At 46.1% G+C, this 15660-nt stretch overlaps 1 protein-coding gene and 1 pseudogene across 2 annotated transcripts in view; both read right to left on the bottom strand.

The window, feature by feature from the left end:
• Positions 1-6627, bottom strand: part of TMEM248 (transmembrane protein 248) — a 35794-nt gene extending 29167 nt beyond the window's left edge. The window contains exon 1 of one of the 2 annotated variants that reach the window (XM_030932671.1): positions 6341-6627. The gene's annotated coding sequence lies outside the window, so the exon portion shown is untranslated. Of the gene's footprint in view, positions 1-65; positions 197-6340 lie in introns of those variants that run through there. The other variant, XM_030932672.1, reaches the window with a different exon arrangement.
• Positions 6628-13412: 6785 nt separating this feature from the next.
• Positions 13413-13759, bottom strand: LOC104677698 (annotated as a pseudogene).
• Between the last annotated feature and the right edge of the window lie 1901 nt (positions 13760-15660).

The raw sequence follows: 15660 nt of genomic DNA, 5'->3' as shown, positions 1-15660 counted from the left end.
AATAGTGTCTCGTTTCTTAATGTGATACAGTTCAGAGTACAGAACAGACTTTCACAATAACTCACGTTTAAAAGGAACCAAAGAGAGATGCTCGCGATGGTTCACGCCTGTAATCCCAACACTTTGCGAGGCCAAGGTCGGAGGATAGCTTGAGCACAGGAGTTCGAGACCAGCCTGGACAACACAGTGAGACCCCGTCCCTTAAAAAAAAACCCAAATTAAAAAAAAATTAGCTGGGCATGGTTTCACCTATAGTCCCAGCTAATTGGGAGGGCAAGGCAGGATGATCAGTTGAGTCCAAGAGTTCAAGGCTACTGTGAGCCATGGTCACACCACTGCACTCCAGCCTCAGTAACAGGGAGAGACCCTGTTTCAAAAAAAAAAAAAAGATCAAATGAAAAATTACAAGCGAAAGCATAGTTTTAGTTGCTAAACATGTAGTTTAGGCAACATCAGTAGTCTCATAAAGACAAAAGGAAAAGAACGTAGGCTGATATAATTACATGTCTGGAACCAGACTTACTTCCAAAACTCAAACTTCCCATGTATTTCTCCTGACTTACAGTTAATGAATGCATCGTTCCATTTTCAAAATCATGATATAAAACCATGGTAACATTCGACATTTCCCCTGCTTCTTAAAAAAATTCACTACAGTCTCAAGATGGAAAATAATTTACTTTCTTCTTTAGTTTTTTAAATAATTGCCAACCATCTTAAACACCAAAATTAAAAGTACTCCCATATTAAAATTTAATAATCTGGGGCTTAATTGATTTTTAAGAAAACAAGTCATGAGGGATGCCAAGATCAAATAAAAGCTAAAGGTTCAATATGAAACCTTACTGTAACGAAACTCAGTGTGTAAGACTGGGACACATTTGAAAAACAGCACTTGTAACCAAACAGCACAAAAGTCCAAATGGCAGTGCTTCGAAGGCTATGTCAGGTACTCCCCAGGATCACACTGAGGTATGTAATCGTACTCAGAAAACACACTGCAGACCTCTTGTCAAATGTATTTGATATGTACATGAGAAAGGTAACTTAAGGATTTCCACGTCCAAAATCAATCTAAATGAAAAGTGAGTATGCTAAAACCTCTATCTTTCCTCCTTTCCAATTTTTCTTTTTAAAGAAAAGCCAAGGTTCTTTGTCCACTTTTCCTTCTTTTCTTTTTTTTTTGTTTCAGATGGAGTCTTGCTCTGTTGCCCAGACTGGAGTGCAGTGGTACAATCCTGGCTCACCACAACCTCCGCATCCCAGGTTCAAGTGATTCTCCTGCTTCAGCCTCCTGAGTAACTGGGATTACAAGCATGCGCCACCATGCCCAGCTAATTTTTGTACTCTTAGTAGAGACGGGGTTGCACCATGTTGGCCAGGTTAGTCTCGAACTCTTGACCTCAAGCAATCCACTGGCCTTGGCCTCCCCAAGTGCTAGAATTACAGGCGTGAGCCACCATGCCTGGCTGCCCATTTTTCAACTGGATTTTTTGTTTTCTTGCTACTGAGTTGTTTGAGCTTTGTATACATTTTGGATATTAACCCCTTTTCAGGTGTATAGTTTGCAAGTATCTTCTCCAAATCCCTAGGAATTAAAAAATGGGCAAAGGACATGAACAGATGTTTCTCAAAAGACTGACAAATGGCCAACAGATATAGCTGGCCAACATATTCACAATCACTAGAGAAATGCAAATTAAAACCACAATGATATATCATCTCACACCTGTCAAAATGACTGTTATCAAAGAAAGACAAATGCTTGTGAGAATGTGGAGCTAAAGGAGCCGTTATGCACTGTGGGAATGTAAATTAGTACAGCCATGATGGAAAACAGTACAGAAATTCCTTTAAAAACTAAAAGTAGGCTGGGCATGGTGACTCATGTCTGTAATCCTATCACTTTGGGAGGCTGAGGCAGGTGGATCACGAGGTCAGGAGTTCAAGACCAGCCTGACCAACATGGTGAAACCCTGTCTCTACTAAAAATACAAAAAATTAGCCAGGTGTAGTGGTGTGCACCTGTAATTCAGCTACTCGGGAGGCTGAGGCAGGAGATCACTTGAACCTGTGCGACAGAGCGAGACTGTCTCCAAAAAAAAAAAAAAAAAAAAAGAAAGAAAAAACTAGAAATAGAATAACTTTATGATCCAACGATCCCACTACTGAATATAACACCCCCAAATTGAAATCAGGTTGTCAAAGAGATGTCTGTACCCCCATGTTCACTGCAGCACTATTTGCAACAACATGGACAGAAGCAACGAACATTATACTAAGAGAAATAAGCCAGGCACAGAAGCACAACACAGGATTCCACTTTTATATGGAATCTAAAAGACAATGGAACTCACTGCAGCAGAGAGCAGAACTATGGTTACAGAAGCGGGGGTTGGGGAACAAGGAGATGATGGTCAAAGGGTACAAAGTCCATTAGAGAAAAAGGAACATATTTTTTCTGAGTTATACTGCACAGTGTGGTAAACATAGTTAATACAGTTATTTTGGGGTGGCTCACACCTTTAATCCCAGCACTCTAGGAGGCCGAGACAGGAGGATCACTTGAGCCCAGGAGTGCGAGACCAGCCTGAGCAACAAAGTGAGACCCTGCCTCTACAAAAAATCAAAAAATTAGCCAGGTGTGGTGGTGCACATCTGTGCTCCCAGCCACTCAGGAGACTGAGGCAGGAGTATCTCTTGAGCCCAGGAGGAGGAGGGTGCAGTGAGCCATGATCACCCATAGCACTCCAGCCAGGACAACAGAGCAAGACTCTGTCCCGTAATAATTATTTTTTTAATTAAAAAATAAGGCTGGAGCCGGTGGCTCATGCCTGTAATCCCAGCACTTTGAGAAGCCGAGGCAGGTGGATCACGAGGTCAGGAGTTCAAGACCAGCCTGACAACATGGCGAAACCCAGTCTCTACTAAAATACAAAAAAATTAGCCGGGTGTGGTGGTATGTGCCTGTAGTCCCAGCTACTCGGGAGGCTGAGGCAGGAGAATCGTTTGAACCTGGAGGCAAAAGTTGCAGTGAGCCGAGATCAAGCCACTGCACTCCAGCTTGGACAATAGGGCGAGACTCCATCTCAAAAAAATAAATAAATAAAAATAAGGCCAGGTGTGGTGGCTCATGCCTGTAATCCCAGCACTTTGGGAGGCCGAGGCAGGTGGATCACCTGAGGTCGGGAGTTTGAGAGCAGCCTGACCAACATGGTGAAACCCTGTCTCTACTAAAAATACAAAAATTAGCCAGGCGTATTGGCGGGTGCCTGTAATCCCAACTATTCAAGAGGCTGAGGCAAGAGAATCGCTTGAACCCGGAAGGTGGAGGCTGCAGTGAGCTGAGATCACGCCACTGCATTCCAGCCTGGATGACAGAGCAAGACTCCGTCTCAAAAAATAATAAAAATAAAATAAAATAAAATAAAGTCTAAGGCTGAGGCCAGTGAGGTCCTGAGATTAGTCATAAAATCCAGAGCAATTACATGGCATCCTGTTTGAATGGCTTCAAAGGTTCTTCAGGACTGGGCAAGAGAAACACACCATCTCTGTGACGTGGACCAGACGTCATTAAAAACCCTCTGGAGAGGACTGAAGGGCTTGCCATTTATCCTTTGGCTATAGCCAGAGCAGAGACCAGACTAGAGTTGTGCTCCTACAAACTAAACACAGGCACTGAAACAATTCACAGACGTCAAATTTAATTTCCTGATTGTCAATACCAGATAGGAATGACAATCAGCATCTTTTTCATTGTCCTTAATAAGTTAAGCATTGTTTTATGCCACCGGCCTCTTACAGAACAAGACAAACCCATCATATGAAAACAGTTATTTAGAAACCAAAGGCCAGGCCTGGCGGCTCACACCTGTAATCCCAGCACTTTGGGACGCTGAGGCGGGTGGATGACTTGAGGTCAAGAGTTTGAGACCAGCCTAGCCAACATGGTGAAACCCTGTCTCCATTAAAAATACAAAAATTAGCTGGGTGTGGCAGCATGCACCTGTAGTCCCAGCTACTTAGGAGGCTGAGGAATCGCTTGAACCCAGAAGGTGGAGGTTGCCTCACTGCACTCCAGCCTGGGCAACACAGCAAGACTCCATCTCAAAAAAAAAAACAAAAACAAACAAAACAAACAAACAAAAACCCAGAAATCTACCAGAAGCCGGACTGGATAGCTTATGCTTATCTTTCTTAGAAAAGCATTTAACCCTTAACTAGCTGCCTCTGCCAATATTTCTAGGCACTGACTGCCCACCTACCCAGCCTGGGTGCTTGTCCACCAACTGGCCCTAGTTTTTTCATTTCCCAGCTAATTCTGAATGGCCCAAATCCTCCCGATCTTTCTAGGTCCACCTCAAAAGTTACTTCATGAGTTTCGGGCCAAGCGAGGTGGCTCACGCCTATAATCCCAGCACTTTGGGAGGCCAAGGCAGTCGAATCACCTGAGGTCAAGAGTTCAAGACCAGCCTGGCCAACACAGTGAAACCTTGTCTCTACCAAAAATACAAAAAATTAGCTGGGCGTGGTGGCGGGCATCTATAATCCCAGCTACTCAGGTGGCTGAGGCAGAAGAATCACTTGAATCTGAGGGGCAGAGGTTGCAGTGAGCTAACTTTACGTCACTGAACTTCAGCCTGGGCAACAGAGGAAGACTCGACCTCAAGAAAAAAAAAAGTTTCTGATCCTAACCATAACAAAATCCCTAACACTTGGTATACCACTATAGCAATTCAGTCCTGCCACATTTTCTAGCCCATTACTTCCTCTAAGTACATTCCTTGCAGGCAGAAACTATTAATATATTTGCACTTAGGCTGGGTGCAGTGGTTCAAGCCTGTAATCCCAGTACTTTGGGAGGCAGAGGTGGATGGATCACCTGAGGTCAGGAGTTCAACACTAGCCTTTAGTAGAGACATGGTGAAACCCTGTCTCTACTAAAAATACAAAAACTAGCTGGGCATGGTGGCAGGCGCCTGTAATCCCAGCTACTAGGGAGGCTGAGGCAGGAGAATTGCTTGGACCTGGGAGGCGGAGGTTGCAGTGAGCAGAGATTGCACCACTGCACTCCAGCCTGGGCGACAAAAGCAAGACTCTGTCTCAATATATATATACATATTTGCACTTAGCTCCACCTTTCCTCCTTGCAACAGATGCATCTAGAGCCTAAACGGAGAAGGTGCCTGTCAACCAGCGTTTGGTGATTCCAGTCCACCTGATTCAGGCCACAGGAATTCTCCCAGAATCTTCACTACAAGTTGAAACTCCGCATCCTTACTCTTAGAGAGTAAATGCTCTTGGAGTCAATGTACACGTAAGTATAACTTAGGTGCGCGACAAGTCTACTTCCTGTCAGAACCCCTAGATGAAAAGAGGAAGTAGGTGGACCCCCTTATAGGTCAAGCGCTGATGGAACATTCATCTACAAATGAGATCCACATGCTCAGACCCTAAGCTGACCCAAGGTGACGGTGCTATGGAGACAAACCACTTTATCACATATTCACCAGCCTCGGAGTTTTTCTTCCCACTCTCTCCCATAGCGGCTCACCTTTGAGGCAAGAAAGGAGCAGTTCAGGGGGAAGCCACAATCCTCACAAAGCAGGCTTCAAAGAAGCTCACCATTCATCAGCCAGTGAGGGCTAGTCCTCTGCTAGTTGAGAACCAAACTCAGACATTAGATTCTTCCACAAAGGCCTCCTCACCAGCTGTCCAATGGGTACGGCGTTCAGACGACTCAAAACAGCACCACAGGCCTGGTTTTATTACTGATGGTCCCCATCACGGGAACTGAAACTACATGCCTCTAGATTACCTTGCGATCACTCCTCATTTTATTAAAAATATGAATAAAGAATCCACCCCATTCTGGATATTTACCGATCTTGACATAGGGAACACCACTATGCCATTTAACTTTGTGCACATACGTGAGTCTCTCCCTCCCACCTTTCTGAGATGTGTTTCACTGGCAAACGGAGAAGAAATACAAACACTCCCCAAAGTCGAAAAATAGCAAAAGACCAACATGTTTCCCGTGCCAAATTCGAATTATCCAGGCCTCGGCTCCCGACGTGGGAAGTCCCGCCATCTCCAAGGCCGGCAGGGAACCGTGGCTCGGGGGACGTAGCTGGGCCAACCCCAGTGTGGGGGTACCGGGCCGAGGTCGGCCGATGCTGGGCGACCCCCGCCAGCAGCTGCGTCGGGGGACGCATTCCGAGAAGCGGGGAAAGAAGCTGGCGGAGAAGCCGCTCCCGACCAGTACGACCCCCGCTCCCAGCCCGGCGGGCAGCCCCGACTGGGCCCGACCCCAGCCCGCCCTCCAGCCCCGGCTCACCCTGCCCGGCGGGCAGCTGCGCGCCCCGGGCCCAGCCGGGCCAGCTGCTCGGCGGACGCCCGCGGCCGCGCTGGGCTCACTCGTGGCGGCGCGTGGCGAGCCCGGGGCCGCTCGGCACCATCTTCTCCGCCGCGCCGGGGACAGCGTCCGGCTCCGCGGGGCCGACGCGAGGACCAGACGCCAACCGGGCTCCCGCCACCGCCTCAGCTCGGGCTCCGACAGCTGCGGTTTCCGGGTGAAAAAAAAAAAACATACACGCCACCTCCAACGCCGCCGTGACCTCCGACCCCGGGCGTCCGACGGCGGCGCGGCCGGGACAAGCTTCGTCAGAAGCAGGCGGCGGAGACCAAGCTTCTAGAATGGGTCGTGTGCATGCGGACGTGCGTGGAGTGCGTGATGGACGTTTATGGGTCTGTGTGCGGGTCTGGTGTGCGCGTGCGTGTGTACGTAGTGCGTATATGTAGTGTGCATCGTGTACAACGGTGTGTGCGGTGCATGTGCGTCTGTGTGCGTGTGTGTGGTGTGTGATGGGTGTGAGTGTGGGTGTGTGCATGCGTAGATGTGTAGGGAGTGCTCACACGTTAGTGTGTGCATGCTCATGTGTGTGCTGTGCGTGTGTCTGTTGATGTGCTTGTATATTAATCACTGCTGATAAACATATAATTTTGGACCAGGAGCGGTGGCTCACGCCTGTAATCCCAGCACTTTGGGAGGCCAAGGCAGGAGGATCGCTTGAGTCCTGGAGTTCCGGACCAGCCTGGGTAACATAGGGAGACTCTGTCTCTATTTATAAATAAAATAAAATGAAAATGAAAATTTTAAAACTATAATTTTGTGCAATCACTTTGCAAAATAATTTGGTATTACGCAGTACACTTAAAGATATACACATCCTCTCTTGAGAATGTATTACCCTGGGGAAACAGTTGCACCTATGCACAAGTAGACAAAATAATGCTCATAGCAGCAGTATGGCTCACTAAAAATTGGATACAAAAAGCAGATGTCCATACAGTTAAATGTAAAAATCAACTTTGACATATTCATGGTTTGGTTTGTTTTTGTAGAGACAGGGTCTCCCTATGTTACTCAAGCTGGTCTCAAACTACTCTGCCCAAGTGATCCTCCTGCCTCGGCCTCCCAAAGTTCTGGGATTACAGGTGTGAGCCGCCATGCCTGGCCCATCTTCATGTTTAATTAGATACAAAAGACCAGTGAAAATTATTTAATACAACTCACACAATTATGGTAGTCAATTTCAGAATATATTGGCAGGGAACAAATCACAAAATGGTACACTGCTACATGTTTCCATTATATAAAATTAAAAACAGGCAAGTTAATCAACATATTGTTTAGAGATGCATACATAATTGGTTGAACTGACATGAAGCATGAGAAAAAGATGCATAAACTTCATGTTAAGTGTTAGGGGAATGGGATGGGGGAGGAGCACAGGGCACTTTAAAGGTAAACAAAGTTTTGTTGTTGTTACTTTTGAGACAAGGTCTTGCTCTGTCACCCAAGCTGGAGTGCAGTAGCGTGATCATGGCTCAGTCCAGCCTTGGCCTCCCAAGCTGAACTGATCCTCCTGTCTCAGCCTCCTGAGTAGCTGGGACCACAGATGTGCACCACCGTGCCCAACTAATTTTTGTGTTTTTCATAGAAATGGGGTTTCTCCCAAATTGCCCAGGCTGGTCTCAAACTCCTGGGCACAAGTGATCTGCTCACTCCCACCTCCCAAAGTGCTGGGATTACAGGCATGAGCCACCACACCCAGCCATCTTTAACAAAAGTTTATCAGGTAAAGCCTGTAATGATCAACACAATGGCTCAGTTCCTTCACTGAATACCCTCTTATTTCCATGATTCTTGCCCTCTTTTGTTATCTTGCACCATTTGAATTATCTTCCTTGTTGTAATGGGTGTCACATTATCTGCAAGTGCAGGCAGTATTGAATTCCGTACATAACGATGGAACCAAACTGCCTAAGAAGATGTCCCTTACCAGGCTATGACTGAATGTAATTAAAGGAGCCCCACCACCAATGGCACCGTTATATGGCTTAGTGATTGAGACCGTAGGAGAATGTTAAAAAGCAACCTCAGATCTTTTATCCTAGCTGCCTTGTATGGGATTTCAAAAAATTTTTTGTTTTTGTTTTGAGATGGAGTCTCGCTCTGTCACCCAGGCTGGAGTGCAGTGGCGCGATCTCGGCTCACTGCAACCTCTGCCTCCCGGGTTCAAGGGATTCTCCTGCCTCAGCCTCCCGAGTAGCTGGGATTACAGGCGCATGCCACCACATGCCCGCTAATTTTTGTATTTTTAGTACAGAAGGTGTTTTGCCACATTGGTCAGGCTGGTCATGAACTCTTGGCCTCAAGTGATCCACCCACCTTGGCCTCCCAAACTGTTGGGATTACAGGTGTGAGCCCAAGTCCAGTAAAAAAAAAATAAAAAAATAAAAAAAGCTTTTTTAATACAGACAAGGTCTCACTGTGTTGCCCAGGCTGGTTTTGAGCTTCTGGCCTCAAGCAATCCTCCTTACTCAGTTTCCCAAAGTGCTGGGATTATAGGTGTGAGCTACCGTGTCCAGCTGGATTGTAAAATTCTTTTTTTTAAGAAAAAGATTACATGGTGCAGCCACTTTTAAACAACAATCTGGCAATTTCTCAAAAAGTTAAACATAGAGTTACCATTTGAAGCCAGGCATGGTGGCTTGCACCTGTAATCCCAACACTTTGGGAGGCTGAGGCAGGAGGATCGCTTGAGCCCAGGAGTTCAAGACCAGCCCGGCCAACATGATAAAATCCTGTCTCTACTAAAAAATAAAAATACAAAAATTAGCTGGGCATGGTGGTGGGCACCTGTAATCTTAGGTACTTGGGAAGCTGAGGCAGGAGAATCACTTGAACCTGGGAGGCAGAGGTTGCAGTGAGCTGAGACTGTGCCACTGCACACCAGCCTGGGCAACAGAGTGAGACTCCGTCTCAAAAAAAAAAAAACCAGCCTGGAAAACATAGCAAACCCCATCTCCAATAAACAAACAAACAAACAAGTTCTAAGAGATACAGCTTTATTTAAAAAAAAAAAAAAAAGTTACTGGCCACGTGTGGTGGCTCATGCCTGTAATCCCAGCATTTTGGGAGCCCAAGGTGGGTGGATCACTTGAGGTCACGAGTTTGAGGTCAGGAGTTTGAGACCAGCCTTGCCAACATAGTGAAACCCCGTCTCTACTAAAAATAAAAAAAATTAGCCGATGTGGTGGTGGGTGCCTGTAATCCCAGCAACTTGGGAGGCTGAGATGGGAGAGTGGCTTGAGCCCAGGAAGCAGAGGTTGCAGTGAGCCAAGATCACACCACTTTCAGCCTGGGTGACAGAGCCAGACCTTGTCGCAAAAAAAAAAAAAAAAAAGGTTACCACTTGACCTCACAATTCCACCCCTGGAGAGCCAAGAGAATTGCAAACAAAAATTCCAAACAAAAAGTTGTACGGGAGTGTTCATAGCAGCATCATAATACCCAAAAAGTGGAAACAACTCAAATGTTCAACTGATTAATGGATAAACAAAATGTGGCAAATTCACACAGCAGAATGGTATTCAGCCATGAAAAGGAATGAAGAGATAATGCATACTACAGCATAGATGAATGTTGAACATATTATGCCAAGTGAAAGAAGACAGTCACAAAAGGCCCTGTATTGGATGACTGCATGTCTATGAATGTCCAGAATAGACACATCTATGGAACAGAAAGATTAGTGGTTGGGTTGCCTAGGGTGGGTGAGAGGCAATTGGGAAGTGGTGAAAATATTCAAAAATAGGCCGGGCGCCATGGCTCACGCCTATAATCCCACCACTTTGTGATTACACTTGAGGTCAGGAGTTTGACACCAGCTTGGCCAACATGGTAAAACTCCATCTGTATTAAAAATACAAAAATTAGCCGGGCATGGTGGTGCATGCCTGTAATCCCAGTTACTCGAGAGGCTGAGGCATGAGAATCGCTTGAACCCGGGAGCCAGAGGTTGCAGTAAGCCAAGTTCATGCCATTGCACTCCAGCCTCAGCGACAGAGCAAGACTCTGTTTCAAGAAAAAAAAAAATTGTGATGATGGTTGCCCAATTCTGTGATTAAACTAAAAACCACTGAAGTGTACACTTTTAATTGAGTTAATTTTATGTAGGTTAATTAGATCTAAACAAAACTTTTTTTTTAAGGTTAAGGCTTTACAAAAGAAACAAAACCAAAACAAAAAAAGGGATAAAAATATGGGCTCTAATCGTGGAAATCTTTAGACAGTTAATTTTTTAATGGCATGAAAAAGAAGGAAATTGACAAAGAGCCAACAAAATCTTGAGATAATTTTCTAGGAATCTGGGGTTCCCACCGTGATGTCTCCTCAAACTCCTTAGCATATACAGTTCCGAGGCTTTGAGAAATTTCAGAAAATTCTTCCGATGAACCTACAGCACTGAATGCCAAAATACCCACATTTGTTTGTTTGTTCATTTTGAGACAGGGTCTTGTTCTCTTGCCCAGGCTGGAGTGCAGTGGCACAATCATAGCTCAGTGAAGCCTCAACCTCTCAGGTTCAAGCAATCCTCCTGTCTCAGCCTCCCAAGTAGCTAGAACTACAGATGCGTACCACCACTTCCAGCTAATGTCTTTATTTTATGCTTTGTAGAAACAGTCTCCATTGCCCAGGCTGGTCTCAAACTCCCAGGCTTAAGCAATCCTCCCACCTCAGCCTCCCAAAATGCTGGGATTACAGGTGTGAGCCATCACATCAGGCCCCCACTTTTAATATTAAGTCAGTAGTCCCTTGTCCCATACTTGCAAATTTTTCTTTAACATTGAGATGGTTTTGGCCGGGCGAGGTGGCTCAAGCCTGTAATCCCAGCACTTTGGGAGGCCGAGACGGGCGGATCACAAGGTCAGGAGATCGAGACCATCCTGGCTAACACAGTGAAACCCCGTCTCTACTAAAAATACAAAAACTAGCCGGGCGAGGTGGCGGGCGCCTGTAGTCCCAGCTACTCGGGAGGCTGAGGCGGGAGAATGGCGCAAACCCGGGAGGCGGAGCTTGCAGTGAGCTGAGATCCGGCCACTGCACTCCAGCCTGGGCGACAGAGCGAGACTCTGCCTCAAAAAAAAAAAAAAAAAACATTGAGATGGTTTCAAAATTAAAAAATAAAGCAGAGCATGGTGGCTCATGCCTGTAATCTCAGCACTGAAGGAAGCTGAGGCCAGAGGATCACTTGAGGTCAAGAGTTCAAGACCAGTCTGGCCAACATGGTGAAACCCTGTCTCTACTACAAATTAAAAAATGAGCCAGACATGGTGGCAGGTGCCTGTAATCCCAGCTACTCGGGAGGTTAAGGCAGGAGAATCGCTTGAACCCGGGAGGGGGAGGTTGCAGTGAGCCGAGATCGGGCCACTGCACTCCAGCATCAATGATAGAGTGAAACTCCATCTAAAATAATAATAATAATAATAATAATAAATTAAGTGACATTCCTTATCAAAAAAAAGAATCAAGGTGGTAATAGAGAAAGATCGACAAGAAGGACAGAATCTCTTGAGCCAGCTCCCAGTGGGGTTCCTGAGACCTTTCATAAACGTGTGTGGGAAATGGTCAAGATTGAGAAGGAACTCTTTCAAGTTTACCGTGACAGGAACACAGTGGAGAGTATTGCCTAGGCTTACTAATGAGCTCCTTAAGGGCAGCAGAATTGATTCAGGGCCATATGGGGATGCCACTGTGAAAGGGATCAAAGGTAAAGTCTGGTTCAAAGTTGGAATGTGTGATTTTAAAAAATGTATAATGTGGCCGGGCGCGGTGGCTCAAGCCTGTAATCCCAGCACTTTGGGAGGCCGAGACGGGTGGATCGCGAGGTCAGATCGAGACCAACCTAGCTAACACGCGAAACCCCGTCTCTACTAAAAAATACAAAAAAAAAAACTAGCCGGGCGAGTTGGCGGGCGCCTGTAGTCCCAGCTACTTGGGAGGCTGAGGCAGGAGAATGGCGTAAACCCGGGAGGCGGAGCTTGCAGTGAGCTGAGATCCGGCCACTGCACTCCAGCCTGGGTGACAGAGCGAGACTCCGTCTCAAAAAAAAAAAAAAAAAAAAAATGTATAATGTATATTGTGACAGTGTCTCCCTTACCTGAATGCTAATAAGGGTATGGATAATAACGTCTGAATGGAAATTTCTTTCCCTGCTGAGTAAAATGAAATAAGAAATGACATGTACATCTTTCCCCAGTTGGACATGCAAAAATGAGAGCCTTTACCATTACCCAAGCCAATTCACAAAGTACGTCTGAAGCCGTATCAGAGACCTGGGCCAGGCACAGTGGTTCACGCCTGTCATCCCAGTGCTTTGGGAGGCCGAGGCGGGAGGGTCACTTGAGGCCAGGAGTTCAAGATCAGCCTGGGTAACATGGCAAAACCCCATCTCTACAAAAAATACAAAATTAGCTAGGTGTGGTGGCGGGCGCCTATAATCCCAGCTACTTGAAGAGCTGAAATGAGGCTGGGCGCGGTGGCTCACACCTGTAATCCCAGCACTTTGGGAGGCCGAGGCAGGCAGATCACAAGGTCAGAAGTCCGAGACCAGCCTGACCAACATGGTGAAACCCCGTCTCTACTAAAATACAAAACTTAGCCAGGTGTGGTGGTGCACGCCTGTAATCCCAGCTACTCAGGAGGTTGAGGCAGCAGAATTGCTTGAACCTGGGAGATGGAGGTTGCAGTGAGCCGAGATTGTGCCACTGCACTCCAGCCGGGATGACAGAGGGAGACTCTGTCTCAAAAACAAAAAGAACTCAACGGGAGGACTGCTTGAGCCCAGGAAGGTCGAGACTGCAGTGAACCGTGACTGCACCACTGCACTCCAGCCTGAGTGACAGAGCAGGACCCTGTCTCTTAAAAAAAAAAAAGAAAAAGAAAAGATACCTGAAGAGCAACAAGAAATTATTTTCCTAATTAAGGAAATTTTTTTTGGCAATTTTATAACTTTATATGATGTATTTGACAATCAGTGATTAGTTCTCATCCACATTGTCTATAGATTTTTCAAAGTAGTAGCAGGTACATAGGTAGCCAAAGTATAGAGCTTATTTGGTGAATCTTCAGCCTCATTCCGTTTTCTGGACAACCGCACACAGATACGGTATGGGATATTCCTTTGGCCCAGACAGCTTTGTTCAGCCTGGTATCAATGTGCACATCTGGAGTTCCCATCTCCTTCATGGCATATTTCAGAATTTCTTTGAGCGCCCGAGGAGCACGCTTCTTGAAGCCCACTTCATGGATGTGCTTGTGAGTGTTGATGGTGTATTCTTGGGTCACCACCTCAATGATGGAAGAATGGCCCTTTTTCTTCTCGCCACCCTTCTTTGCGGAAGCCATTCTGCCGGGTCTCGTTAACGAAATTTTTTTTTTTTTTGAGACGGAGTCTCACTCTGTCGCCCAGGCTGGAGTGCAGTGGCGCGATCTCCACTCACTACAAGCTCCGCCTCCCTGGTTCACGCCATTCTCCTGCCTCAGCCTCCCAAGCAGCTGGGACTACAGGCGCCCGCCACCACGCGTGGCTAATTTTTGTATTTTTAGTACAGATGGGGTTTCACCGTGTTAGCCAGGATGGTCTCGATCTCTTGACCTTGTGATCCGCCCGTCTCGGCCTCCCAAAGTGCTGGGATTACAGGCGTGAGCCACTGCGCCTGGCCTCAACGAAATATTAATGCAAGTATATTACGAATAGAATGTATATACAAATAGTATGCACAAACTCACTGTATGACACCCTGGTGTGGCCAGTGGGAGAGGCTGACAGATCATAGAGACTCAAGGTAGACTACAGGGGAGTCAACCAAACAGCATCCCCAAGTAGCCTCAGAAGCCCTATACAACTTACACAGCAAACTGAAAGTGACTGGTATTTCACAGCTGATCTGGCTAGTCAATTTTGCTCCATGTCAGTTGCTAGAGAGCCAATAATAATTTGCATTTATGTGCGATAGTCTACAATATACATGTACTGTATCTCTTGAAAGATATTTGAACTCTCGCATACTGTCACGAGCTGATAAGGTAAGACGTAGAGCTAATATAACTGGACGTTATTTTAGTATGCTATATTGATGATATGATTATCTGGGAGATTATGGGTTAAGATAAAAGCAATCATATTTATTTATTTATTTATTTAGAGATGGAGTCTCACTATGTTGCCCAGGCTGGTGTCAAACTCCTGGGCTCAAGCGATCTTCACACCTCAGCCTCCCAAAGTGCTGGGATTATAGGCGTGAGTCACCTCACTCAACCTAAAACAAACTTATTAAGCTCATAGTCAAATTAGGGATGGTTAATGAATTGCAAAAATCCAAGACCCACACAGACTGCAATTCGTGAGGAATTACATGGCTTTCAATGACCTATGACCTACCACATCCAGACAACTTGGAATACATTGTCACTCCCCACTCCTCAGAGTAAACAAGAAGCTAAATGCCTAGTGGGCCTATGTGGCTTTTGGAGACTCATATTCCTTACTCGGCCTCAGTATATAAAATCATCCAGAAAAGGGATCATCTTTGATTGGCTGGAACAATAACACACCTTCTTAGGTCTGCAGAAAACTGTAGCCAAAAGTATTCTATTAGAATGTGATCCCACCACTAAAATAACATGAGAAGTGTTGGCCGCCCACACTCATGGCAGCTGATTCTCTAGCAAAAGCCTATAGCTGCCTGCTGGGCACAATGATTCATGCCTGTAATCCCAACAATTTGGGAGGCTGAGATGAGAGGATTGTTTGAGGCTAGGAGTTTGAGACAAGCTTGGGCAACAGAGCCAGACCCCAATCTTTAAGAAAATAAGAAAATTAAGGAAATAAAAAAACTTAGCCAGGCATGGTGGCACATGTCTGTGGTCCTAGCTACTCAGGAGGCTGAGGCAGGAGGATCCCACTTGAGGCAACCAGGAGGTGGGAAATAAATAAACATTGGCCAGTTGCACTGGCTCACGCCTGTAATCCCAGCACTTTGGGAGGCTGCGGCTGGCAGATAACTTGAGGTCAGGAGTTCGAAACCAGCCTGGCCAACATGGTGAAACCCTGTCTCTACTAAAAATACAAAAACTTAGCCAGGTACGGTGGCATGAACCTGTAATCTCAGCTACTTGAGAGGCTGAGGCAAGAGAATCGCTTGAACTCAGGAGATGACGGTTGCAGTGAGCCGAGATCATGCCACTGCACTCCAACCTGGCTGACAGATTAGGTCTCAAATAAATGGATAAACAAACAAACATTG

The sequence above is a fragment of the Rhinopithecus roxellana genome, chromosome 6 (assembly GCF_007565055.1).
Source record: "Rhinopithecus roxellana isolate Shanxi Qingling chromosome 6, ASM756505v1, whole genome shotgun sequence".
In the NCBI taxonomy this organism is placed as follows: Eukaryota; Metazoa; Chordata; class Mammalia; order Primates; family Cercopithecidae; genus Rhinopithecus; species Rhinopithecus roxellana.
The sequence above is the reverse complement of the archived record's forward strand: the minus strand, read 5'-3'. Positions and strand labels throughout refer to the sequence as shown.